Consider the following 11,803-nt stretch of genomic DNA (forward strand, 5'->3'; position numbering starts at 1 on the left):
AGGCATTGGCCTGAAGAACTACGTCGAGTGGAACAAGGCTCTAACGTTCAAGCATCTATGGGAAATGGAATGCAACCAGGAATCATTATGGATCAAATGGGTACACACGCGATTTATGAAACAGGAAACCAGTATCTGGACGTGTAAAATCAATGAAGGTATGAGCTGGTCACTAAAGAAAATTCTTAAACTGAGAAGTGATATTGCATAACTTTATGACATTCGGCTAGGGGATGGGAAAGGCACTCTGTTTTGGCACGATCCCTAGTTCGAAAACCAGGCAATCATTCACAAAGAGAAGTTCAAAAATACACGAAGGTATATCGTAGTGGCGAAAATCAGAGACGTAAAAGACGGGGACTAAGACTCACTTTTGAGAAGAAATCTAGAAGGACAGAGGATACTGGATCACATCAGTAACATACAACTCCGAGACAAACCCGACGTTCATGAATGGAATGCAGAAGACAATGGGAATCTAGTCTCAACGAGAATATGGGAGGTAATCCGAGAAAATTCACAGAAAGTATAATGGGTTCCTCTCGTATGGTAACCAAGATCATTCCTCGATACCAGTTCATCCTATGGCTTGCCTTCTGGGAAAGACTCAACACTCGTGACCATATCATCAAGTATATGAGCATCCCGGACATGAGTTGTCTTCTATGCAACAGAAAGGAACAAACCATTGATCACCTGTTTGGGAGCTGCAATATAGCATTGGACATTTGTGACAGATTTTCTTAGAGCCTAGAGCTGATCAGTTTCTCAAAGGAATGGAAAGAAATCAAAGAATCATCACTACTCAAAGCCAAAGGAAACACATTTGCAACAAACGTATTCAAGTGCGGCTTTAGAGGAGTAGTTTACAACATTTGGCAGGAACGTAATGCGAGAGTCTATGGTAGAACCCGCAGAAGTGTTAAAAAATTATGGAGAAACATAGTCTCGGATTGTGGCACACTTACGAGAATTTGGAGAAAAGTTCCAATTACGGAGCAAAATTGGAATATCAGCAGAATTAGAATTTACCGTTTACTAAAATCATAAGAAACGAAATATTGTAATTAGATAGTTCATTTACGTTTTTGCTTTTACTCAGAATGATACGACTTCAAAATCATTCTAGGTCTGTCTAGAATGATCTGTTAAACTCGTGGTTTTTTCCCATTTTTGAGAATTTTTAATGAAATGACGCTAAGTCATTTCTCCCAAAAAAAACATATGCTTAAAAATATTGAGCTCCTTACAAACAACCAGGAATCTCTCGACTCACTTGAGAATGATTTGGAGAAACTCTGCTTTTGTTAAATCATAAACTTGAGCGAGAACAAAAATGAGCTGGTTATGGATCATGCTACAAGCTTAGGTTTTGAGGTGAGACGTATCAAGACTGGAAAACATGAATTTGAAGAGATTCAAAGTCAGAAGCGACCCACTAGAAGAGAACAAACTGACAAGCATGAACATAGCAAAATTGATGATGAATGTCAAAACAAAGTTGTTGAAACTGGAATGGAAAACGTTATTGATCCGGATACTGCAGATCCAATCACGGAAGAAGATTGGCTCCGAGGAACACATACCTTGTCAAATGGAAAGCAATATGTGGCCATTGAAGATAGTGAGAGCAACGATGCTTATGATTTTTCCGATGAAGAGATCCAAGATAGCATTGAATCGCTAGAACCAGACACCTATATCCATATCGTTGCATGGAACATTAAGGGTCTCAATGATCCTCTCAAGTGTAAGGAAATTAAGGATCATCGAGAATCAAAAGGTTATAATCATGGGAATTCTGGAAACGAACGTTAAAAGCAAATGTTGACAAAGTCCAAATGATGTTTGTTGAAAGCAGTTAGGAGATCATTCACATACAAGAACGTGTAGAATCTGGGTTTAATGGGATCCAAAAGTTACCGAGGTCAATCCTCTTTTCTCCAATTAACAAACCATTATGGTTGAAGTCAAAGAGAGAATCATTGGAATTGAGTTCCACCTTGATATTGTTTATGCTAGCAATTCTAGCACTAATAGAAGGTTGCTCAAGAGTTGTCTTAGGAACTGAATTAATTGTGATAAACCTTGGACTGTCCTCGGTGATTTCAATATCACCAGAAATGAAACCGAATGTAGTCCGGTATTTGATATCACTCAGGATATGATTGACTTCAACGATTACATCAGAGATTTGGGTTGTATTGAGCCTACAAATTCTGAAAACTTTTTCACCTTGTCATCTACGCGTGGAGATGGGCATATTAGGAAGAATAGGATTAACAAAAGTCTCGTCAATGAAATTAGATAAATCAATACTTGTGAAGCCAATGCATGTCCTGAATCTTAGTATCTCGGATCACTATCCGATTAAAGTCTTCTAGGAAATAGAGGAGAGGTTTAAGAGACCCTTCAAATTCTTCAACTTCTGGATGGAAAACGATAAATTCAATGACATTCTAAGAAGTGTTTGGGCTGATTGCATCGAGGGTTCTAACATGTTCAGAGTATCGGAAAAACTTAAGCTTCTTAAGAACCAACTTCAAAGCTTGACAAGAAGAAGTCCAATAACATATCCAAAATAATTCAGGAAGCTAGAGAGGAGCTTGAAGAGGTTAAAAAACGGTTACTTAGAGGAGACAACGATGATCAACTCAATGATGATGAAAATGCTGCCCTTGGTAATTTTATGAAGCTAAGTGTACTCGAAAAAAGTTTTGTGAGACAGAAGTCGAGGCAGAACTGGCTTTCACTCGGCGACAAGAACACATTCTTCTTCTACAGAAAATGCATAGCTATAAATCTGATGAACAACATTTATAGACTAAAAATGATGATGGTGAATATGTACAAGGGCAAAAGGGCATGCACAAGCTTGATATACAAGTCTACAAGCAACTTATGAGTACCAAAAAGCAGTAACAATGTCACTTGAATACCCTATACTAAATCATCGACAAGAGGATTTCAGCCAAAGACAGTCGATAATTAATCAAGATTGTCACGAGAGAGGAAAACAAAGAGGCTATGTTCAACATTGATGGGAATAAGAGTTCGGGCCCAGATGGTTTCAATGCACAGTTCTTCAAAGAAAATTGGCCAGTGTGGGCCACGATGTCATAGAGGGTGTTCTTGAATTCTTTAGAAACATGAAAATGTTGAGATAGTGGAACACAACGGTCTTGACCCTAATCCCAAAAACCTCGGTTCCCAATAAGATTCAAGATTTTATGCCAATTTCATGCTGCAACGTCGTTTATAAAAAAATTCAAATTTTTTTCAAACGATTTTAAAATGTAGGAAAAATAGTTAGTCTTAATCAATCTGTATTCATCCCCGGTCGAACTATTTCACATAACATTTTGCTCATGCAGAACCTTCTTCAAAGTTATGGGAAAGAAATATAACCTCGAGAGTGGCTTTCAAAATCGATATCAAGAAAGCCTTTGATTCTGTTAGGTAGGAAACCATTCGGGACTTCATGGTTGTTTCTGGTTTTCCTATAATTTTTATAGATTGAATCTTGCAATGCGTTTCTTACTCTTGTTTTATTGTCAATGTCAACAGAATTCATGGAGGCTTCTTCAAGGGTGAAAATGGAGTGAGGCAGGGGTCCCCTCTCTTCTTACCTTTTCGTCATTATCATGACAATTTTTGAGAGTATCTTTACGATGTTCCGAAAGAATCGACCATATATCTTTCACCCATTCTGTGAGGAGGAGGAGATCACTCATCTTTACTTTGCTGACGATCTGTTCATCCTCGCACACGGACGTTAACTCCATTAAAACTGTAAGAGCTGCACTAACATTTTTTTCCTGAAGTTACAGGTTTAATGACCAACGAGAACATGAGTCTAGCATTTTATGGAGGAGTGAAGGAAGAAACGAAGGAAAACATTTTTGACATCATGGGCATAGTAGAAGGGAACTTTCTGATCAAATACCTTGGGATATTGCTTACAGCAAAGTAGATCCAAATTTCACACTATAAACCGCTGATCGAGAAGGTAAAGAATTCCATTTCAGGTTGGGCGGCAAAAAACTCACATACGCAAGAAGAATAGAGATGGTCAAGAGCATTGTCAGGAATCGTAGGATACTAGGCGCAGCAGATGGTTCTCCCCAAGAAAGTAATGAAAAAACTTGACACACTAATGAGAAATTTTATTTGGGGTAGTAGGGAGAGGCGGGACAAATGTTAAATGGACCGCACTTTGCAAGCCAAAGGAGAGAGGAGAAACCGGTCTAAGAATTGCGTGGAGTGGACCAATTAAAACATTGACCTATAAGCATTTCTGGGCCATCGAACAAAATCAGGAGTCGCTCTAGATGAAGTGGGTTCATGAAGCAGGAAATGAATGTCTAGACCATCAAAATCAACGAAGGTGTGGACTGGTCACTTAAGAAAATTCTAAAACTCATAAATAGTGTTGTAGAAGTTTTCAACATTCGCTTGGGAGACGGGAAAAGCACATTGTTCTGGCAAGTTCCCTGTTTCGAAAACCAACCGCTCATTCTCAAGGAGGAATTCAGAAACGTAAGCATAAGAAGAGATTGTGCATATGCTAAAGTCAGTGACGTCAAGGAAGGGCATTGAAACTCGTTACTAAGGAGAATACCAGAAGGGCTGAGGATTCTTGATCGCATTAACAACACACGATTTAACGATAGACCTAACACTTAACACTCATGAGTGGAAAGTAGAAGAGAGAGGGAAATTGATTTCTAATAGGATGTGGGACGTTATTCGGGAAAGGACAGAATGTAGATTGGACTCCACTAGTTTGGACAACTAAGGTAATACTGAGGCATTAATTCATACTCTAGCTCACATTCTGGGAAAGGCTTAGCACATGAGATTGAATTAGGAAATATATGAGTATCCCAGACGTGAGCTACCTACTGTATGATAGAAACGAGAAAACGATCGATCAATTGTTTAGGTGTTGTCAAGTTGCATCAGAACTTTGGGATATGTTTGCTAAGAACATGGAGCTGGACAGTATCCTGAAAAATTGGTAGGATCTCAAGACATATGCTATTATCAAGGCTAAAGGCAAAAGACTCCAATCAAATTTATTCAAATGTGGGTTTGGAGCTATAGTCTAAAATATCTTGCAGGAGAGAAACGCAACAGTTTACAGAAGGAACCGCAGAAGCATTGACGAGATATGAAAGAACATAGTTACTGACTACAACAGAGCACTTGTAGGAACATGGAGAAGAGTTCCCAAAACCGAACAAAATTGGAATCTGTGTAGAAGCTGGAATATTTCATTTAATGAAGTCACAAGTATAGAAAACCTTTCAACAAAATGATACTTTGTGTGTTATTATTGTTTAATTCGTTGACTGTTACGACTTAAATAATTTCTAGGGTTTGTCTAGAATGATACCCAAAACATGGTTTTTTCCCTTTTTGGAAATTTTTAATGAAATGACGTTAAATCGTTTTTCCAAAAAAAATAAATAAACAGTACATTAATTTTAACATGGTTCATCAAGATTAAACTTAGCTACGTCCACTAGACAAAAGAGTATTATGGAGGAGTTAGAATAGAGATTACATCATGATAGACTAGAGTTATGACATTAGTTTATATAACACTCGGTCCCCCGAAACCCTAACAGATACATAACTAGGACTGTATACGATACTCCCAAGACAAATACTTCATTTTTTTCTAAATTGTCCGACCATACTTTTAAATAAGTTAACTAGGTCAACATTTAATATCTTGACAAAGAATCTCCAAATATTATCACAATACTTTCCTAGTTATATTACCATAAGAAATGATTAGATTTTCTTTTGTTATTCTTATTTCCTTAAATTAATAGTATTCACTAAAAAGATATACTTTTATATTATTAAATATTCTTTCTCCTTGCACCATCAATTCAAACAACTCAATAAATCTCTAAATTGACTTGAATTCTCCCAAATGCCCAAATATATTAACTAATGCCCAAATATTATATATCCTCTCTCTGATCTAGAGTTTCCATAAGACAATTTAATAGGTACATACGTTAATGCTTTATGGCCTAGATGCACTCATAGTGCCGGATGATCCAGATACACTCGTCGGTGCTTGAATGACCTAGATGCACTCGCTGGTGTCTGATGGTCCAGATGCACTAGTCGGTGTCTAATGGCCTAGATGCATTCATCGATGTCAGATGGTCCAAATGATCTCGTTGGTGTCAGATAGCCTAGAACACTCGTCGGTGATGAACTCGTTGGTTCTAGATGACCAAGATGCATTCTCTGATGCCGAATGGTCCAGATGCACTCTTTAGTATCAGATGGCCTAGATGCACCCATTGATGTTGGATGACCTAGATGCACCCTTCGATGTTGGATGACTCAGATGCATTTGTCAATGCCATATGTGACCTATATGCATTCGTCAATCCCAGTAGTGGCCTAGATGCATTAGTCAATATTATAGGTGGCCTAGATGCATTAATCAATGCTAGATGTGGCCTATATTTATTAGTCAATACTATAAGATTCCTAGATGCATTAGTCAATAATAGAGGTGGCTTAGATGGATTAGTTAATGACAAAGGTGGCCCATATGCATTAATCAATATCATAGGTGACCTAAATCATTAGTCAATACTAGAGGTGGCCCATATGCATTAGTCAATTCCAAAGGTGATCTTGATGCATTAGTCAATACTAGAGGTGGCCAAAATACATTAGTCGATGTCAAATGTGGTCTATATGCATTAGTTAATACCGAAGATGGCCATGGTGCATTAGTCAATGAAAAATGTGGCTTAGATGCATTAGTCAATGATATAGGTGGCTAAATACATTAGTCAATGTCAAATGTGTCCCATATACATTAGTCAATACTAGAGGTGGCATATTGATATATCATCTCTCTCTTCTAGATCCATAATTGTCTCCAAGAAATTCTAACACTTTCTTTATTAACCCAAATATTCAAGTCTACTCAAAAAATCTTCACCTTGACTTGAATACTCCAATTGTTTCAAACCATTGTGTAGCTTCGGAACCGAATATAATCATTGTAGGTGAATGGTTAGACGCATTCACTTCTTCCACAACAACCCATAGTTCATAACCAACATATCCTCATAATCGTATCTCTAACGTGGTTTAACTCCAATCCTCTTTGACTGACATTCAACTATACACTTATGAAGATTGGAAATTTAATGGTTCAAGCTTTGGCACCTCAGTCTCAATGTGGTGTTCTTCCTCTTTTTGTAGATAAAACTCTAACTCCACCTATTTATCAACACTACTACTTTCTGCTACATACCTCACAAAAGCGCAGTATAGAATTCTCATCAAAGATGATTCTTCTACTCAAAATAACTCTACACTTAGATGGAGATCATACTCTATTTCTTTTGATATTATCTCCATAGTCCACATATACTCCATTATTCTCTCTTGCTCTAGTTTACCCTCATTAACATGATAATAAACTATAAAACCAAAACACTTTCAAACCTGAGTTATCCGCAAACTTATCAGACCACACCCCATTAAGTGTTATGTATTTATTCCCTATGTGATGCCCATAATTTAACAAAGAATATGTTGTAGTGACTACCACTACCCAAAATCTTCTATAGAGATTTACAATAGAGAAAATGCACTCGTTCTATCTAGTAATGCATGGTTCTATTTTCTTAGTCACACCACTTTCTTGTGGCATATGCCTGACTTTGAGATGACGAGCAATCTCTGCATCCTTGAAGAACTGATCAAACTCAAACTACCAAATCTCTTTGAAGTAATTAAAAATATCATTCAGCTTATGATCCTTTTAAGTAGACGACTTGGTGTACTTCTCCTCTTTCTATCGCCCCATTATCACCATAGTAACAACCACGATGATTGACTGGTCTACTTTTTTACAACGGCCTTATGGCGTAGATCTCTAGAATTAAGGTAGACTCTTGCGTCTTCCTAACTTACTATATCTTCAGTGATTCATAGAATGGACGGACGTTGTTTGTGACACAACTTTGTTTATGTGGAGGCTCTCCAATTTTCAACCATAATCATCGATCTTTTCTTCATCTACGACATCGATGATGTCATCATCTAATAAACACAACAATAAACTATTGAATGTGCGTTTCTCCCTATAGAATGACCATTCAGTGGTTGTTCCTACTCCTACCTGAAAACTTCAGCGACTCCTATAAGACATGTTGTTTCAGTAGAGTATGTATCTTGATCTATCATACTAATCCTCAAGAATGACCATCTCAACGACTATTTCTGATCATGCCGATAACTTAAGGGACCTTATAATTCCTATTATTTTATTAGAGCCCACATCTTGATCATTCATACTACTCCTTGAGAATGACCATTTCAATGGTGATTTTGCTCCTGTCGATAATTTCAGTGATCCCATAAGCCTGTGTTATTTCATTATAGTCCACATCTGATCTGTGATACGGCCCATCGAGAATACCACTCTCAACGGTTATATTTGCTCTTACCAACAACTTCAGCGGACCCTTATACGCACTTTTGTTTCAATAGAGCAATATCTTGATATATTATTATGTTACTCTAGTATGACCATCTCAATGGTTATGCTCCTACCAAAAATTTCAACGACCCCATGAACAATATTATTTTACTAAACCTCGCATATTGATCAGTCACATCTTATTCTCCTCAAGAATTTGTCGATCGTAATTCTTAATATGTCATCTCAATTAAAAAACAAACCATCGAATTTAACCTCAGCTCTGATACTAATGTTGTTGTAATAGAAATGTGGGAGACGACGTAAACAATAAAGAATGACACAAATTTAACGTGGTTCACCAAGATTAACTTGACTATGTCCACCAAAGAAAAAAGTATTATTGAGGAGATTAGAATAAAGATTAAATCATGATAGAATAGGGTTATGACACGAGTTTATATAACACCCGGTCCTCTGAAACCCTAGCAGATACAGAACTGGGAATGGAAACGATGCTCTCAAGGAAAGACTTCAGCTTTTTAAAGTGTCCGACGACACCTTTAAATAAGCCTCAACTAGGTCAACATTAATATTTTGACAATAAAATCTCCAAAATATCATCATAATACTTTCCTAGTTATATAACATAACAAAAGATTAAAATTTCTTTGTGTTAATCTTAATTCCTTAAATCAAGATTATACCAACAAAAAGATATACTTTCATTTTGTTCAATATTCTCTTTTCTTACACCATCAATTCAAACTAACTCAACATGGCCACCATTCATCCTCTACTTCCTCTTTCATGCTAAGAGGAGGAGACTTTATTTATGTCACTTCCTACCCACCTTCATTAATATATGATTACGCATTTTCTACAACTTCATTCTATTTTTGGTGTTCATGGCATTGTGTGTTTGAACACATATGTCATGACTTTCTAGGAATTTATCATATAAATCAGAGAAATATTCACTTTTATCATACTACCATAATATTCATAACGAAAATTCACAATGAATGTGTTGATATACTTTTTCTCCAACAATAGATGAAACATCAAAAGACCCACAAATATTGATGTGTATATTTCAAGGAATGTGTGCTTTGTAGATAATTTCTTAAGTGTGACTTGTTTGTGTTTCCCTTAATACAATTCACACAAATTTCAAGATTTATAAAATCTAAATAATTGAGATTTATTTTACTAATATTTTGAATATATGACTCAATCGCTTTATGCCACAAAGAAGTAGACAATTCATAATGAACCCACATTTTGTACCAACATTAACATCATGATGCACGATTAATATTGTTTAAACATATGGTATCTAACTTTAATTGTAAAATCATTCTAAGAATACTCGACCCTGCCGAAAATGTAAGTTGAAAAAAATTAAAACATTAATTCTTACACTCAAAGAGTATCTATTCCCAATAATGTTTCGATAAAGAAATACAAATTTCAAGAAACACTAGGTACATAAACGTTTAAAAATATCTAAATGGTAACTAGTGTCTAAAATCAAATGACATGTTCCAATAACCTTAACGAGAACTTGACATGGTTTGTCTACAAAGATATGTTTCTCATTTTCGTTTATGAGCTGAGTCGTAAAAAGATCTCTACATTGTGTTTAATATGTGTGCTATAATCAGAATCATCCCCACCAAGTAATTATAAGAAACCTCAACTAAATTTTATTCGAAACATACATAAGTCTTAGTCTTATCCTTCATAATATTATAGCTCATATAAAATGGCTCACTTTAAAGATAAATAATTAAAAATAAATGTTACAAGGAAATTATCATTACTTTTCATTCTCATTATCTTTAACCTTGTTGCAATATTCATCATTTCAATAATATGATCATGCATAGGACAATAACTGTACTTAATCGTAGTTAACAGTGTCTCATCAGTGTCCGAGCAAGTGATTATCAATCGAATTAGATTGGGAACATCTTCTAGGAACCTAATGTATTTCTTAACACTTTCAGTTTTCTTTATTACGAATTTAATAAATATTAAGCTGAGTCGATTAGATATCTCTCAGGCCTAATGGAAGGATATTTATCATTTAAAAGTATCAAATCAAGATCAATCCCCGAGATAAAATGGAAATTCTCGCACCATTTTGAGAAATTAGCCATTAACTTAATCACGGACGTTGCCTGCGAATAGAGAAACATGAACAAACCTACAAAATATATGCTCACACATAATTATTTGAGTAACTAATGTTTAAACTTTAATTCAGATTCAAATATTCATAAGGTTTATATATTCATGTTATCCTTTGGATGATACAATAATAAACCAATACAATTGATGTCCAAATAATTTCATATACTGTTGTTAATTATTAAAATAACTGATCAACCTCAATCGATCCATAATATGTATATAAGAACGTCAATATACTCATGAAAAACATTAATATTCATCTCATTATTGGCACCACACAAATGAGTAATTGATTTTATTTTAATTTAATATCTATAAAATTTATAATTTAGAACAAATTATTCATACTTCGAATATAAAAATTAAAACAGTACCATTAATTTACCATGAATATTATAAATGTTACCGTTCGGACCAGTTGGGTGATTAACAAACCACGTTATTTTATTCATTGAAATATTTTAAAACCTTATAAATGTTAAATAAAAAACTATTTAACCTAGGCATGATTTTTGTGCATTTACACAGTTAAATTACAAAATAGAATAATTATCATTTGCCTCATTCACTCAAAAATCTCTTACCAACTTTCACTTTGAGTAAACAATGTATACATTGTTACCCGCAAACAAAACTACATATATATCATATTATATTACAGACCTTCTTATTTCACCCAAAAATTTCTCTTTATCGATCTATTACCATCTCTCACTTTGAGTAACCAACATATCCATTATTATCCACAACCGAACTATATCATATTACAGACTTTCTCGTTTCGACCAATACCATATTCATTACTCTCCAATCGAATTATTATTTAAAATATTGTGCACTGCAAACCATCACATAATTACAACATTTCCTCTTATCTTCATCACTTTAACCAATTAATATATCCCTTGTTCTCCAATCGAATTATCATTTAGAGCATCTTGCACTACAACCAATCTCTTATTTAAAATATTTTGCACCACACCCATATTACATACATTCTCACTTCGGTCAAGCAACATATTATTTGTTCCCCAATTGAAACTATCATTTCAAGTATTTTCACTCTTTCATAAATTTTATAATTATTTCAAACTTGTACACCACGAGATTCAAACTCTTGGTCTTTTT

This window comes from Impatiens glandulifera, chromosome 3, assembly GCF_907164915.1.
Source record: "Impatiens glandulifera chromosome 3, dImpGla2.1, whole genome shotgun sequence".
NCBI lineage: Eukaryota > Viridiplantae > Streptophyta > Magnoliopsida > Ericales > Balsaminaceae > Impatiens > Impatiens glandulifera.